This window comes from Choloepus didactylus, chromosome 24 (genome assembly GCF_015220235.1).
Source record: "Choloepus didactylus isolate mChoDid1 chromosome 24, mChoDid1.pri, whole genome shotgun sequence".
In the NCBI taxonomy this organism is placed as follows: domain Eukaryota; kingdom Metazoa; phylum Chordata; class Mammalia; order Pilosa; family Megalonychidae; genus Choloepus; species Choloepus didactylus.
In genome coordinates, this window is record NC_051330.1 from 22,719,987 (window position 1) to 22,733,238 (window position 13,252).

Below are 13,252 nucleotides of genomic sequence, written 5' to 3' on the forward strand. Positions count from 1 at the left end.
AAGTAGGTTGTTGGAATTTTGATTGGGATTGCATTGAATCTGTAGATGAGTTTGGGTAGAATTGACATTTTAATGACATTTAGTCTTCCTATCCATGAACATGGAATATTTTTCCATCTTTTAAGGTCCCCTTCTATTTCTTTTAGTAGAGTTATGTAGTTTTCTTTGTATAGGTCTTTTACATCTTTGGTTAAGTTTATTCCTAGGTACTTGATTTTTTTAGTTGCTATTGAAAATGGTATCTTTTTCTTGAGTGTCTCTTCAGTTTGTTCATTTCTAGCATATAGAAACATTACTGACTTATGTGCATTAACCTTGTATCCCGCTACTTTGCTAAATTTGTTTATTAGCTCTAGTAGCTGTATCGTCGATTTCTCAGGGTTTTCTAGATATAAGATCATATCATCTGCAAACAATGACAGTTTTACTTCTTCTTTTCCAATTTGGATGTCTTTTATTTCTTTGTCTTGCCGGATTGCCCTGGCTAGCACTTCCAGCACAATGTTGAATAACAGTGGTGACAGCGGGCATCCTTGTCTTGTTCCTGATCTTAGAGGGAAGGCTTTCACTCTCTCACCATTGAGTACTATGCTGGCTGTGGGTTTTTCATATATACTCTTTATCATTTTGAGGAAGTTTCCTTCAATTCCTACCTTTTGAAGTGTTTTTATCAAAAAGGGATGTTGGATTTTGTCAAATGCTTTTTCAGCATCTATTGAGATGATCAATTGATTTTCCCCTTTTGACTTGTTAATGTGTTGTAATACACTGATTGATTTTCTTATGTTGAACCATCCTTGCATGCCTGGAATGAACCCCACTTGGTCATGGTGTATGATTTTTTTAATGTGTCTTTGGATTCGATTTGCAAGTATTTTGTTGAGGATTTTTGTATCTATATTCATTAGGGAGATTGGCCGGTAGTTTTCCTTTTTTGTAGCATCTTTGCCTGGTTTTGGTATTAGATTCATGTTAGCTTCATAAAATGAGTTAGGTAGTGTTCCATTTTCTTCAATGTTTTGAAAGAGTTTGAGTAAGATTGGTGTCAGTTCTTTCTGGAAAGTTTGGTAGAATTCCCCTGTGAAGCCATCTGGCCCTGGGCATTTATTTGTGGGAAGATTTTTGATGACTGATTGGATCTCTTTGCTTGTGATGGGTTGGTTGAGGTTTTCTATTTCTTCTCTGGTCAGTCTAGGTTGTTCATATGTTTCCAGGAAATTGTCCATTTCCTCTACATTATCCAGTTTGTTGCCATACAGTTGTTCATAGTATCCTCTCATAATTTTTTTAATTTCTTCAGGATCTGCAGTTATGTCACCTTTTTCATTCATTATTTTGTTTATATGGGTCTTCTCTCTTTTTGATTTTGTCAGTCTAGCTAGGGGCTTGTCAATCTTGTTGATCTTCTCAAAGAACCAACTTTTGGTGATATTTATCCTCTCTATTGTTTTTTTGTTCTCTATGTCATTTATTTCTGCTTTAATCCTTGTTATTTCTTTTCTTCTACTTGGTTTAGGATTGGTTTGCTGTTCATTTTCTAGCTTCTTCAGTTGATCCATTAGTTCTTTGATTTTGGCTCTTTCTTCCTTTTTAATATATGCGTTTAGTGCTATAAATTTCCCCCTTAGCACTGCTTTTGCTGCATCCCATAGGTTTTGCTATGTTGTGTTCTCATTTTCATTCGTCTCTATATATTTAGCAATTTCTCTTGCTATTTCTTCTTTAACCCACTGATTGTTTAGGAGTGTGTTGTTTAACCTCCAGGTATTTGTGAATTTTCTAAGTCTCTGATGGTTATTGACTTCTAATTGTATTCCATTGTGGTCAGAGAATGTGCTTTGAATAATTTCAATCTTTTTAAATTTATTGAGGCTTGTTTTATGTTCCAGCATATGATCTATTCTGGAGAAAATTCCATGAGCACTAGAAAAGTATGTGTATCCTGGTGATTTGGGATGTAATGTCCTGTATATATCTGTTAAATCTAATTCATTTATCAAATTGTTTAGGTTTTTAATTTCCTTATTGGTCTTCTGTCTGGTTGATCTATCTATAGGAGAGAGTGATGTGTTGAAGTCTCCCACAATTATTGTGGAAACATCAATTGCTTCCTTTAGTTTTGCCAGTGTTTCTCTCATGTATTTTGTGGCATCTTGGTTGGGTGCATAGACATTTATGATTGTTATTTCTTCTTGCTGTATTGCCCCTTTTATTAGTACGTAGTGGCCTTCTTTGTGTCTCAAAACATCCCTGCATTTGAAGTCTATTTTATCTGAGATTAATATTGCTACACCTGCTTTCTTTTGGCTGTAGCTTGCATGAAATATTTTTTTCCATCCTTTCACTTTCAGTTTCTTTGTGTCCCTGTGTCTCAGATGAGTCTCTTGTATGCAACATATTGATGGTTCATTTTTTTTGATCCATTCTGCGAATCTATATCTTTTAATTGGGGAGTTTAATCCATTTACATTCAACGTTATAACCGTGAAGGCATTTCTTGAATCAGCCATCTTATCCTTTGGTTTATGTTTGTCATATTTTCCCCCTCTGTCTATTAATATCCTTTATTGTACCCATACCGAATCTCTTTAGTACTGAACCTTTCTCCAAGTCTCTCTGTCCTTTCTTTGTTTCTCTGTCTGTAGGGCTCCCTTGAGTATCTCCAGTAGGGCAGGTCTCTTGTTAGCAAATTCTCTCAGCATTTCTTTGTCTGTGAAAAATTTAAGCTCTCCCTCAAATTTGAAGGAGAGCTTTGCTGGATAAAGTATTCTTGGCTGGAAATTTTTCTCACTCAGAATTTTAAATATATCGTGCCACTGCCTTCTTGCCTCCATGGTGGCTGCTGAGTAGTCACTACTTAGTCTTATGCTGTTTCCTTTGTATGTGGTGAATTGCTTTTCTCTTGCTGCTTTCAGAACTTGCTCCTTCTCTTCTGTGTTTGATAGTGTGATCAGTATATGTCTCGGACTGGGTTTATTTGGATTTATTCTATTTGGAGTTCGCTGAGCATTTATGATTTGTGTATTTATGTTGTTTAGAAGATTTGGGAAGTTTTCCCCAACAATTTCTTTGAATACTCTTCCTAGACCTTTACTCTTTTCTTCCCCTTCTGGGGACACCAATGAGTCTTATATTTGGACGTTTCATATTATCTATCATATCCCTGAGGTCCATTTCGATTTTTTCAATTTTTTTCCCCATCCTTTCTTTTATGCTTTCATTTTCCATTCTGTCATCTTCGAGGTCACTGATTCGTTGTTCACCTTCCTCTAGTCTTGTACTATGAGTGTCCAGAATCTTTTTAATTTGGTCAACAGTTTCTTTAATTTCCATAAGATCATCCATTTTTTTATTTAGTCTTGCAATGTCTTCTTTATGTTCTTCTAGGGTCTTCTTGATTTCCTTTATCTCCCATACTATGGTCTCATTGTTCATCTTTAGTTCTTTGAGTAGCTGCTCTAGGTGCTGTGTCTCTTCTGGTCTTTTGATTTGGGTGCTTGGGCTTGGGTTATCCATATCGTCTGGTTTTTTCATATGCTTTATAATTTTCTGTTGTTTTTGGCCTCGTGGCATTTGCTGAACTTGATAGGGTTCTTTTAGGATTTGTAGACCAATTGAAGTTCTTATCTCTAATTTATCAGATCTACAGCTTCGTGGAGTACACTTTCTCTAACTAACCAGCTGGTGGCGTCCACGAGCCACCTGTTCTCCACAAGCCAGTTCTCCCCTGCTTAGCCTTTTTGGTGAGTGGGGGAGTGAGTCTTGTGGGGTCCAATTGGTGTACCAAGCTTGCGTGTGTAGTTGTTGTTGCCTGCCCTGTATATGGGGCGTGTTTCTGGGCAGTCAGGGAGGGGGGGGTGCTCTAACAATCAAATCTCCCTGGTGATCCTAGAGTTTTAAAACTGCTGCAATAGTCTAATCCTTCAGTTCAGTCCTGCCACAGTTAGTCTCTGCCACTGACCCACAAGTCCTTGGTATTGGCGTATGGCTCCTGAGACTTGCAAGTGGGCCCCTCTTCCAGGCCGTGCACCCCGGGTCCTCTGTTGAGGGATGACTGTGCTATGTCACAGGTGAGTGCCATCCCCCCAGGGCAGTTCTGGGCTGCTGGGCTGTGTAGGGAGGCTCCCAGTCTGCTGAAATGATGGCTGAATGGGGCTTTGTTAATTCACACTGCTCTACCTTCCCAACTCTGGGACAATCAGCTGAGGTTGCAGGGAAGGCTAATGTCCACGCCCAGTTTTGTGGTGTGTGCCTGTTATTTGAAGCCCTTCCGTCACACTGGGTTGTCTGGGGCAGCTCTGGGCTATGGGGCTGGCGATGGGCAGGAGTGTTTCCTGTCCACCAGGATGATGGCTGTGAGCGGACACCCCCCTTTTCTTGGGAAGTTGTGGTGTTTAGTGAATTTTCTCAGCCACTGGATTATTGCGTTTTGTCTCAGAGCTCTCCTAGTTCTGCTCTTGACTTGACCTGCCCAAATAGCAAGTCTTTGAAGCTTTCTGTATTGGGCTTCTTAGAGTAATTGTTTTAGAAAAAGAAAAAAGGATTAAAAAAAAAAAAAAAAAAAACGGGCCCTCCTCAGAGATCTAATGGGTTATTGAAATGCTAAGAGACAGAGCAACCAGGGCCATTAAGGAAAGGTCCACAGGGCAGAGAGATCAGCTTTTCTTCAGGATTTGCATATGCGCCTCAGGGCCCTTCCCCTTTCTATGTTCACCAGAACTCCAAAAATCCTCCGCTTTTATTTTGGAGTTTTTCGTGTTGTTTTTTTTCTATGCCTGTCTCCTCTCTGCTGGGCTGGCTGCTCTCAGATTCTCTGGTGTCTGGTCTCAGTCTATCTATGGTTGGAGTTTGAATCAGTAGAATGAGTTTCCGATAAGGGCTGCCACTGCAGTTCTCCCTTCTCCTTCCTGGAGCTGACAGCCCCTCCTCCCCCAGGACTGAGCCTGGCAGGGAGGGGCGAGGGTTCCCTGGCCGCAAAAACTTACAGATTTCGCTGATCTCAGCAGTTCCACGTTTTCATGAGTGTTGTATGAAGTATGCCCAAAGTCAGATTGCTCTGTGGTGTCCAGTCCACGCAGTTCCTGGCTTTCTACCTACTTTCCTGGAGGAGTAACTAAAAGATACAGCTCACCAGTCTGCCATCTTGCCCCTCCTCCCCTTACTTACTTTTAATGATAAATATGTTTTGGTTCACAACAAGAAAATTTATAGGATTTTCTCCTCCTTTGAGACTCTTCCTTGGAGAAGGTATACAATTTATTAACTTTGCCTAAAACATCTGATGTCTTCAAAGAAACCCATGAGATATCTAATAATTTCAAATGACATTTTATATTCTCATAAGAGGAAAGTTATTTTTGATAACTTCCAATAGTCTCATCTGTTGCCACCTAGAGATTTTTAATCAAAACATTGTACCTGTAGGACAGTTATTTTAATCAGTCTTGTAATAGTCCCCTTATATTAGAGTGGCTTCTTTGTTGCTTTATGGCTAACATAAAGAATAAAATCCTAAAGCATAAAAGCCTAAAGCATCAAAGCATAAAGCATGAGTATACAATGGAGAAGTTTTTAAATACCATCTATTACATTGCTTTAAAAATTCACAAGGAAAAATTAATTTATCCATAGATAGCCATTTTTCCTTTATATGTTGTATTTTTTAACTTATTGAAATACAATATATATATAAACAAATGTGCATATTATAAATATGTTTTTTGTAAATTTGACACACTTCTGTAACCAGAATCTATATTCAACAATAGAAACAGCAACAATAGCAACAGCAAAAACATTATCAGGATCCCTGAAGAATCTCACATGGTTTGATGAATGGTACTGCTTTTTATATTCTTCTGCACATTCTTGTTAAAATATAATGCATTTCTATATATATTGAATTCATTGGCCTGGAATTGCTCAGTCATAGGTATTCATATTCTGCCTTAGTGAATACTGCAAAATTGTTTTCCAATGTGATTATAACAATGTACACTCAAACCAGCAGTGCGTGGTCATTTTGGGTGCTCAATACCCTCATCATTATTTAACATATTCCATCATTTTGTTCTTCTATTTTCCTGATTCCTATTTGTTTTTTCTCCAGGTTTTCTTTAACTCTTTGAGTCTTCTGAAGGCAATTGCTTTAAAATCTTTGCCTAGTAAAGTGAAATGTTTGAGATGTATCAGTGATGTTTTCTGTCATTTTATTTCTTCCTTTGAAATGGGCAATCTTGTTTTCTTTGAATGTTTTGAGATTATTTTTGAAATCTGGACATTTGAATATTTTAATGTGTTAAATGTAGAATTCAGATTATATCCCTTCCAAAGGTTTCTTTTTTTCAATTGTTGAAGGAGTATGAGTAAATTTGTTTAATGGTTTTTCCAACATATTTTTGCAAAGGATGCATTCCTAACTATATATAATCACTGAAGGTTCTGCTTCTTTATATTGTATTTAGCTAGTGCTGTAACAGGGATTCCTTGAATTCATGGAGCTAAAGAATATCAACAACAAAATACACCTCTTGCAGGTTTTGCTTTTGCTGTTTAGCTGAGTCTCTCATTTAGAGCCTATTCACCCTTCTTTTTGGGGTGAATTTCAGTGGGGAAGCTGCTAACATTTCATTATTACATTAAATGTTTAATGTAAGAATTTATAGAAATCATTTCTTAGATTCCTGCATTTTTTATTCTATTCTGCTAGAAACTTACTGTAAACTGATGTTGAATTTTATCATATGCCCATTTTAATTTTAAATTATAATGATTTTAATAACAGATTGATTTTCATAGATGAAATCAACATTGAATTCTTGCATATATGCAGTATTCCTTTAGCTGTATCACACATTTAAAAATATTTATAACTTTTACAAACTGTCCAAATATAAGAGTACAGCTTGATATGTTTTAGACTAGTATATCTTGTGTAAATTTTGGGGGGTATGTTGTTTCTTTTGTTTAGTATTATACCTGTGAGATCCATCATTTTTCTCCTTGTCCTTGGCCCTCTCCTTCTTCAATTGTGGTATAAAATCCACTGTATTAATGCCTTAGGTTTCCAGATATACTGTAAACAATTACCATAGACTAGTTTGCTTAAATAAGAGAAATTTATTGTATCCCATTTCTGGGGGCTTGAAGTCTGAATGAAGGTGTTGGCAGGACCATGCTATCTCTGAAATGCACAGAGTTCTGTCAGTGGTTGGCATATCATAGTATTCCTTCACTTGCGGTATAATTTTATCTCTGCCTTCCTCATATAGTCATCTCTGTTGCTCTCCATATAAGCAAATTTCTTCTTCTTATATATAACCAGTCTAATGCATGGCAAGTTCGCCAATACTGATAACAGAATATCACACCTAACCTAATTCCTCTAAGGACTGACCCTCCCTGATCCTTTAATTGTCCTGATTTTAAACTTAGCTTGGCCCTCATTAGAAATATATTCAGTGATACTTCAAAGCCTGGAACGTTACTATCTAAATGGAAATACCTGCAAATTTAATACAAAAATAGTTGGATCCAAGCTCTTTTGTTATTGTGCTCTGGTGAATATATTAGTCTAACCCAAAAGGCTTTTTTTTTTTTTTTTTTTTTTTTTTTGGTCTTGCCATCAATTTACAATTGCAAATATCACTGTTGCAAAAACTTCTGTCTCCATATTTCCTATCACATTGTGCCACCTCCATAGTGCCCTGCAGCACTTGGATGCACCAAGCTGTAACTCCTCTGACCTTCTTTAAGACAACTCCAAGAAGATTTCTGCAGGACGCTTCAAAGCATGTCAAATGATTGAGTCCCACTTGCTTACAGCACTAACTTGATCTCTACTGCACACTTCATGAGCTTTTCTCCCTTCCCTATCTCACATTCCTAATTCAAGTATTTATGCTACCTGGAATCACATACCAATTGATCATCATATACCCAAGTCCTTGTTAAAGGATCTGCTCAAATAGAGATTTCAAACTCAGTCAATTCCCATCTCTTACATGGTATTGGTAAGATGAAAGCACAGATATCCATTGAACAAATGAAACTGCATAGATACAATGAACAAGAGATAATGATCACACTAACATCACATTACTGAATAATTGGAAGTTCTCTTTGGAAACTATTAGTATTTGAAACATAAACACTTACTTAGCATCAATAACCCTCATCATCTTTGCTAAGGTCACATTTTAGTTGAAGTTTTCAAACAGTGCTTATGACTTTCCCCTTCAGAATTTAAATTGTTTAGATTTCCAGTACTAATAGAGATATCATAAAAAAACAGAAACAGATTCTTTGCTTTCCTCAAAAAAAAAAAACAATAATGGTGCATAATAATGGTTCTGGAGTAACAGAAAACATCACTGTAAAATGAGAATATTAATATATACTTTATATTGGGCTGAGTCTGGCATTGATACTATTGTCATTTCCATAATTTAAATTGAAACCATGAGTCAAGAATTCTTACTGGAGCTATTGTGGTAATCATGATTAAAGTCCTCTACTTACCTTAAATGATGAATGTGTTATTGTTCTCCCATGTAGTCACTTACTGCAATGAAGTCTGAGGAATTATGAGTGTCACCACCCTTTGAAACACATAGTTGGGAACTTGAAGGCAATTTGTTATTATTCCCAAAGCATCTGAGACCAGGAAAGATGACATTGGGTCTTTTTTAATCATCCAGGGTACCTTTGATTCCCCTATTGAGAAATATTACATTATGCAAAATATCCACATTTTCCTGTGTTATTTTGTACACCCCCTCTCAACCACTTTGAGGTAAATGCATTATTTTTTGGATACACATTAATTTACTAAAAATTATTTCAATATTTAGCATTTCCCACATGGCTTTTTCCAAGTTTTATGTCTAAGGATGAAGGTATATTTCTTTAACATGCCTTAAAATATTTTTGAAAGATTCAAAAAGAACACAAATTATGAATATTTGTGTTACTCATTTATTTCTTTTTTTAATCTCACAACTAAATCAGTACCTTAATTCCTTATCCCATAATCACCATCAATCTTCATTACCAATTCCACTTCAGTTCTTCCTATAGAAGCCTGTCTTCTAAGAAGGTTGATATAGGTCCTTAAAAAGGCATTCATTGCTGGGTGTGCCCGGCCCAGGCCACAGTCTTATGCTTCAGTCCACTGCATTACCTGGAGAGTGCCAGAGCTGCTGCTGGGAGGAATAGTATGACAGATCATAGCACGTATCCTGAAGAGCTGCTACATCTTCTTCCTCAGAACATAACAACAATAGTCATGATGTCTAAACTCCAAATCTTCAAACTTAAGAGAAGAAATCTTCATGGGCCTTGTAAATGCCCAATTCCCCAACTCTCATCATTACAACTGACTTGCCAGCCAGGGGCAAAACCTATGTGTCCAAGTAACTTACATGTTATCTAAACTGGATTGGGGTACCCACCAAAGTGTTAAATCTTGGAGTGGTCAGCATGAAATAGTCAAGTACTCTAAGTCCTACGACTTCTGCTGGCATGACAGTGAGGGGGCCTTAAAGATGTGCAAACAGTGTGCTCTGGTGGCACTGGAAGATGTTAAGGCATAACTCACTGAGGACAGTGGGCACATTGCAGTGTTTGATCCACCAATACCACCCGGGAAAGGGGGGACGTGATTTTGTATTTTGTGAAGGAGAATTACTATAAGGTATTCTTTGTGGAATCTGTCTGTGATTATCCTTATGTCACTGCTGCAAACATCCTGGAAGTAAAGGTATTGAGCTCTGACTACCCTGAACAGAACAGGGAGAATGTGATGGAGGACTTCCTGAAGAGAATAGAGTGCCGAAAAGTCACCTATCAGCCCATCAACCCAGACAATGACAAGAATCTTTCTTTCATCAATGTGATAAATATGGGCCAACAATTAAAAATTTTAGTGAACAGAGTCCAAGACCATTTCCAGAAAAAAAGGATAATCTACTACTTCATGAATGTCCATGTCCAGCACTAAATCATTTACCTTTGTCAGCATGGAGAGAGTGAGTTCAATATCTTAGGGAAGATTGGGGGTGACTCTGAACTCTCTGTGGGGAAAGCAGTTTTCTGAAGTTCAGGAAAGTTTTCAGAGAAACAAGAGATAGTAGACCTCAAAGTGTGGAAAAGCCAGTTGAAGAGGACTAACAAGAATGCTGAATCTCTGGGGTGACTTATGAGCAGTGGAAGATTTTGAATGAGATTGGTGCTGGTGTGTGCAAGTTAATGACTTACATAGAGATTGAGAAGCATTACCCAGAAGAGTTTGCTACTTGAGAGCAAGAAATAATCTGTCTCCATGTCCTGGTGGGGAGTCATAGCAGGACCTCGTACAGTGGCTGAAGTCTATCATCATGGAACTTGAGTGCCAAGGCAATGTTCTCACCTCACCCACCAGGTTGTCATATGCTGTCTTCTGGCCTACTTCTTGGATAAGAGTGCAGGCAGCACTGTTGGATTCCCAGCAGCCAATGAGTCAAGTACTTGCCGAATTTGCTCTGCTGGGACAAAGCCCCAGTGGACAGTGGCTGCTGCTGGAGTTCCTTGGTCCTGCTTGACTAAAGGACAAGCATCAAGCTGACACTCCTGGCAGCATCAGATAAGCTGCATGACTTGAAGTGCCCTTTCCACACCGTCTTCAAACTTACAACTGTGGCCTAGAGGTACAAAGGAGAAACAATTAAACTCAGTGTTGAGGCTGTGAACACTCATCATAACAAGCCAACCAACAACTTCCCCAAGAACCAAACCCTTCTAAGAATGAGAAGGAACAGCTTTACATCTTGGTCCAGTTTAGATATAATAAGGCATCCAAGAAATTAGTGTTGGGAGCTTGCCTCTGAAGCCCGTCAGCTTGGATATGCAAGAAGGGCTGACCAGAAGAATACCGAAATCACCCTTCCAGTGGTGTAACCATGTGCTTCCTTCCAACCCTGGCCTCCTGCCCTTGTCACTAATCACCAAAGAATCTTATACCACCCTCCATTCCCCACCATTAATCTTAACACAGAACATAAGGCCATGTGTTTCTAGCACAACTTTATTTATTCTCAGTTTGAAACGTCTTCCTGCTATGGGTCAAGTTCGGTCTTTTGGGACTCTCAGATGGGGTGTGGTTTGGAAGAGGAAAAGGGATACACTCCCCTTGGGTAATTGTTACTGGGGCTGAAGCTAAGCATGCTCCATACACTTACACTTGTTTCTTCTTTCTATTCTCTAGTGTCTAATCACTGATGTCCTCCTGTGTGTGAAATGGGAGGTGGGGTAGTGGGGGCACACCTAAGTTGAAAGTTCCTTCACCTTTGTCTCTTTAATGTGTGTTTTACCAACAGTCCTTACTTGCCTGCTTTCTTACCCCTCTTTCATCTTCCCTTTAGATTGTCCAGTGAAATGCATGGCATTGTGGTGTCTGTCAGGGAAGGCATGGGATGTTGGTGAGAAAAAAGCCTAAGCTATGTTAATTGCTCTCTGCAATGGGCCTAAATGGGGTCTGGACTTTGGGGAGTCTTCTCTTTTTCCCCTCCCTTCCTCTCAAGCTAGTTCCTTAAAGTCAGCCCAGGCTGCAGAACCTCCATAACAGTTCCTGCAAGTGGACATAACCATGAGAGTTCTTTCATCCTTCAGGAAAAAAAAAATCCTAAATCTTCCTTGTCCTGGGGGAAAGTGACTCCAAGTATGCCAGAAATATATATATATAGTTTTTAACTTGAACAGCATGCTATAGGGTCTCTCAGCTATGGTGGAACAGGGATTAGGAGGGTAGCAAGGTCCCTAGCCTGAAGGGAAATGGCTCCCAGACTCTTTGCCAACCACAGCCATTTCCTGCCAAAGCCAGTGACCTCTGTGTCACCAGTGACATTTGAATCACTGCAGGCAAGGGCAAAGAAGAGTTAAAGCTGCTATTTTCCAGGAATTTTTCAGCATACTCTCCTTCTTAATTAAAAATATAAAATAAATGTTCAGGCACTTTTTTTTCCAAATACAGAAAAGCCTGGTGGTGGACTTTATCCTTCTTATTGGGGTTTCTTTTCTTCATAAGGAGAAACACCCTAGGTCAGTCCATGACTTTGTCCTTGGGACCCTGAGGTGTTTGGCTCTTGACTGCACTTATTTCCTTCTCTTTTAGTCCTTATCTTTCACTCTGCCATTTCACTTTCTTTGTGGGTTTAAATAGGAAATGTTGAGAGCAGGAATTATTAACCCCTGAGTGGTCTATGAATCAGCTTGCACGCCCCACCTCCATTTTGTATGCAAAATATACATTTTTATGGAGAGCAAGTCTAGAGTTCTCATGAGATTTTAAGGAATGGGTGATTTCCCAGTATAAAAGTAAGAGCTAGCTAGTCTTTTACAGGTAACCAGTAAGAATACATTAGCTATTCACCAGAGTGTTTTTGTTTTGTTTTGGCTTGGTTTGGTAATAGAACACAATTCGTTGTGATTCTCATCTAGGAGCAGTTATTAGAATCCCACATAGAAGGTTCAAAACCTGGGTCTGGGTCCACTTAGGCTTACCAACTCAGAATCTCTTGAGTCACAGTGGACATGTATGTGTTTAAGCAACTTGCCTGATTATTATGGTTCATAACCCAGGTTAAGTACACCATTTTATGAAGCTGTGTGGAAAATACTGGGATTGCAGTTACTGGGACAGAATTGTCATTAGGAATTCTGGCTCCCTCATGGTTCTCAAAGGACAGGTCTCTTGAGTTAGATGTTTGAGCAAATCACAACATTGAATGAAATAACTCCATAGACGGTAGTTTCCTGTGTTTTAGAGTCATTCTAGGTTGTAGTACCATCTTTAATCCTTTATGTTCAGTGTGATATGGAACAAATCACTAAATTAAATAGAAGCCCTTGGATAATAGCTAGGAATTTAAGCATTCTAGAAAGTTACTGGGGTAAAACCTGTAGGATGATAAATGTTGTCAACCCAGACAACTGATCCCAGACCTCGAGTTGGAAGGGTGAAGGGGACAGAAAACTATTGGGACTGAAATTAGTAATTAAGATTTTCTAGTTAACATTTATTGTCTTCTGTGGCTTTGAAAAGAATGAAATGAATATGGACTTTTGCAAATAATAGTGATAGAATTTGCTCAGTGGCCAGAAGGGAGTCTGTGTTTCTGTCTTTTTTGAGGGAGTTTTACTTAACAGTGATGTATCTGGGGTTCATATTTTCATCCTGAGCAGGATAACACAGACCATTTCCAAAGGCAGGTTGGGT

The 13,252-nt window shown here is 38.5% G+C and overlaps 1 pseudogene; it reads left to right on the forward strand.

Moving 5' to 3' along the window:
• The first annotated feature begins 9,261 nt into the window (after positions 1-9,261).
• On the forward strand, positions 9,262-10,935 carry LOC119519894 (annotated as a pseudogene).
• Positions 10,936-13,252: the final 2,317 nt, after the last annotated feature.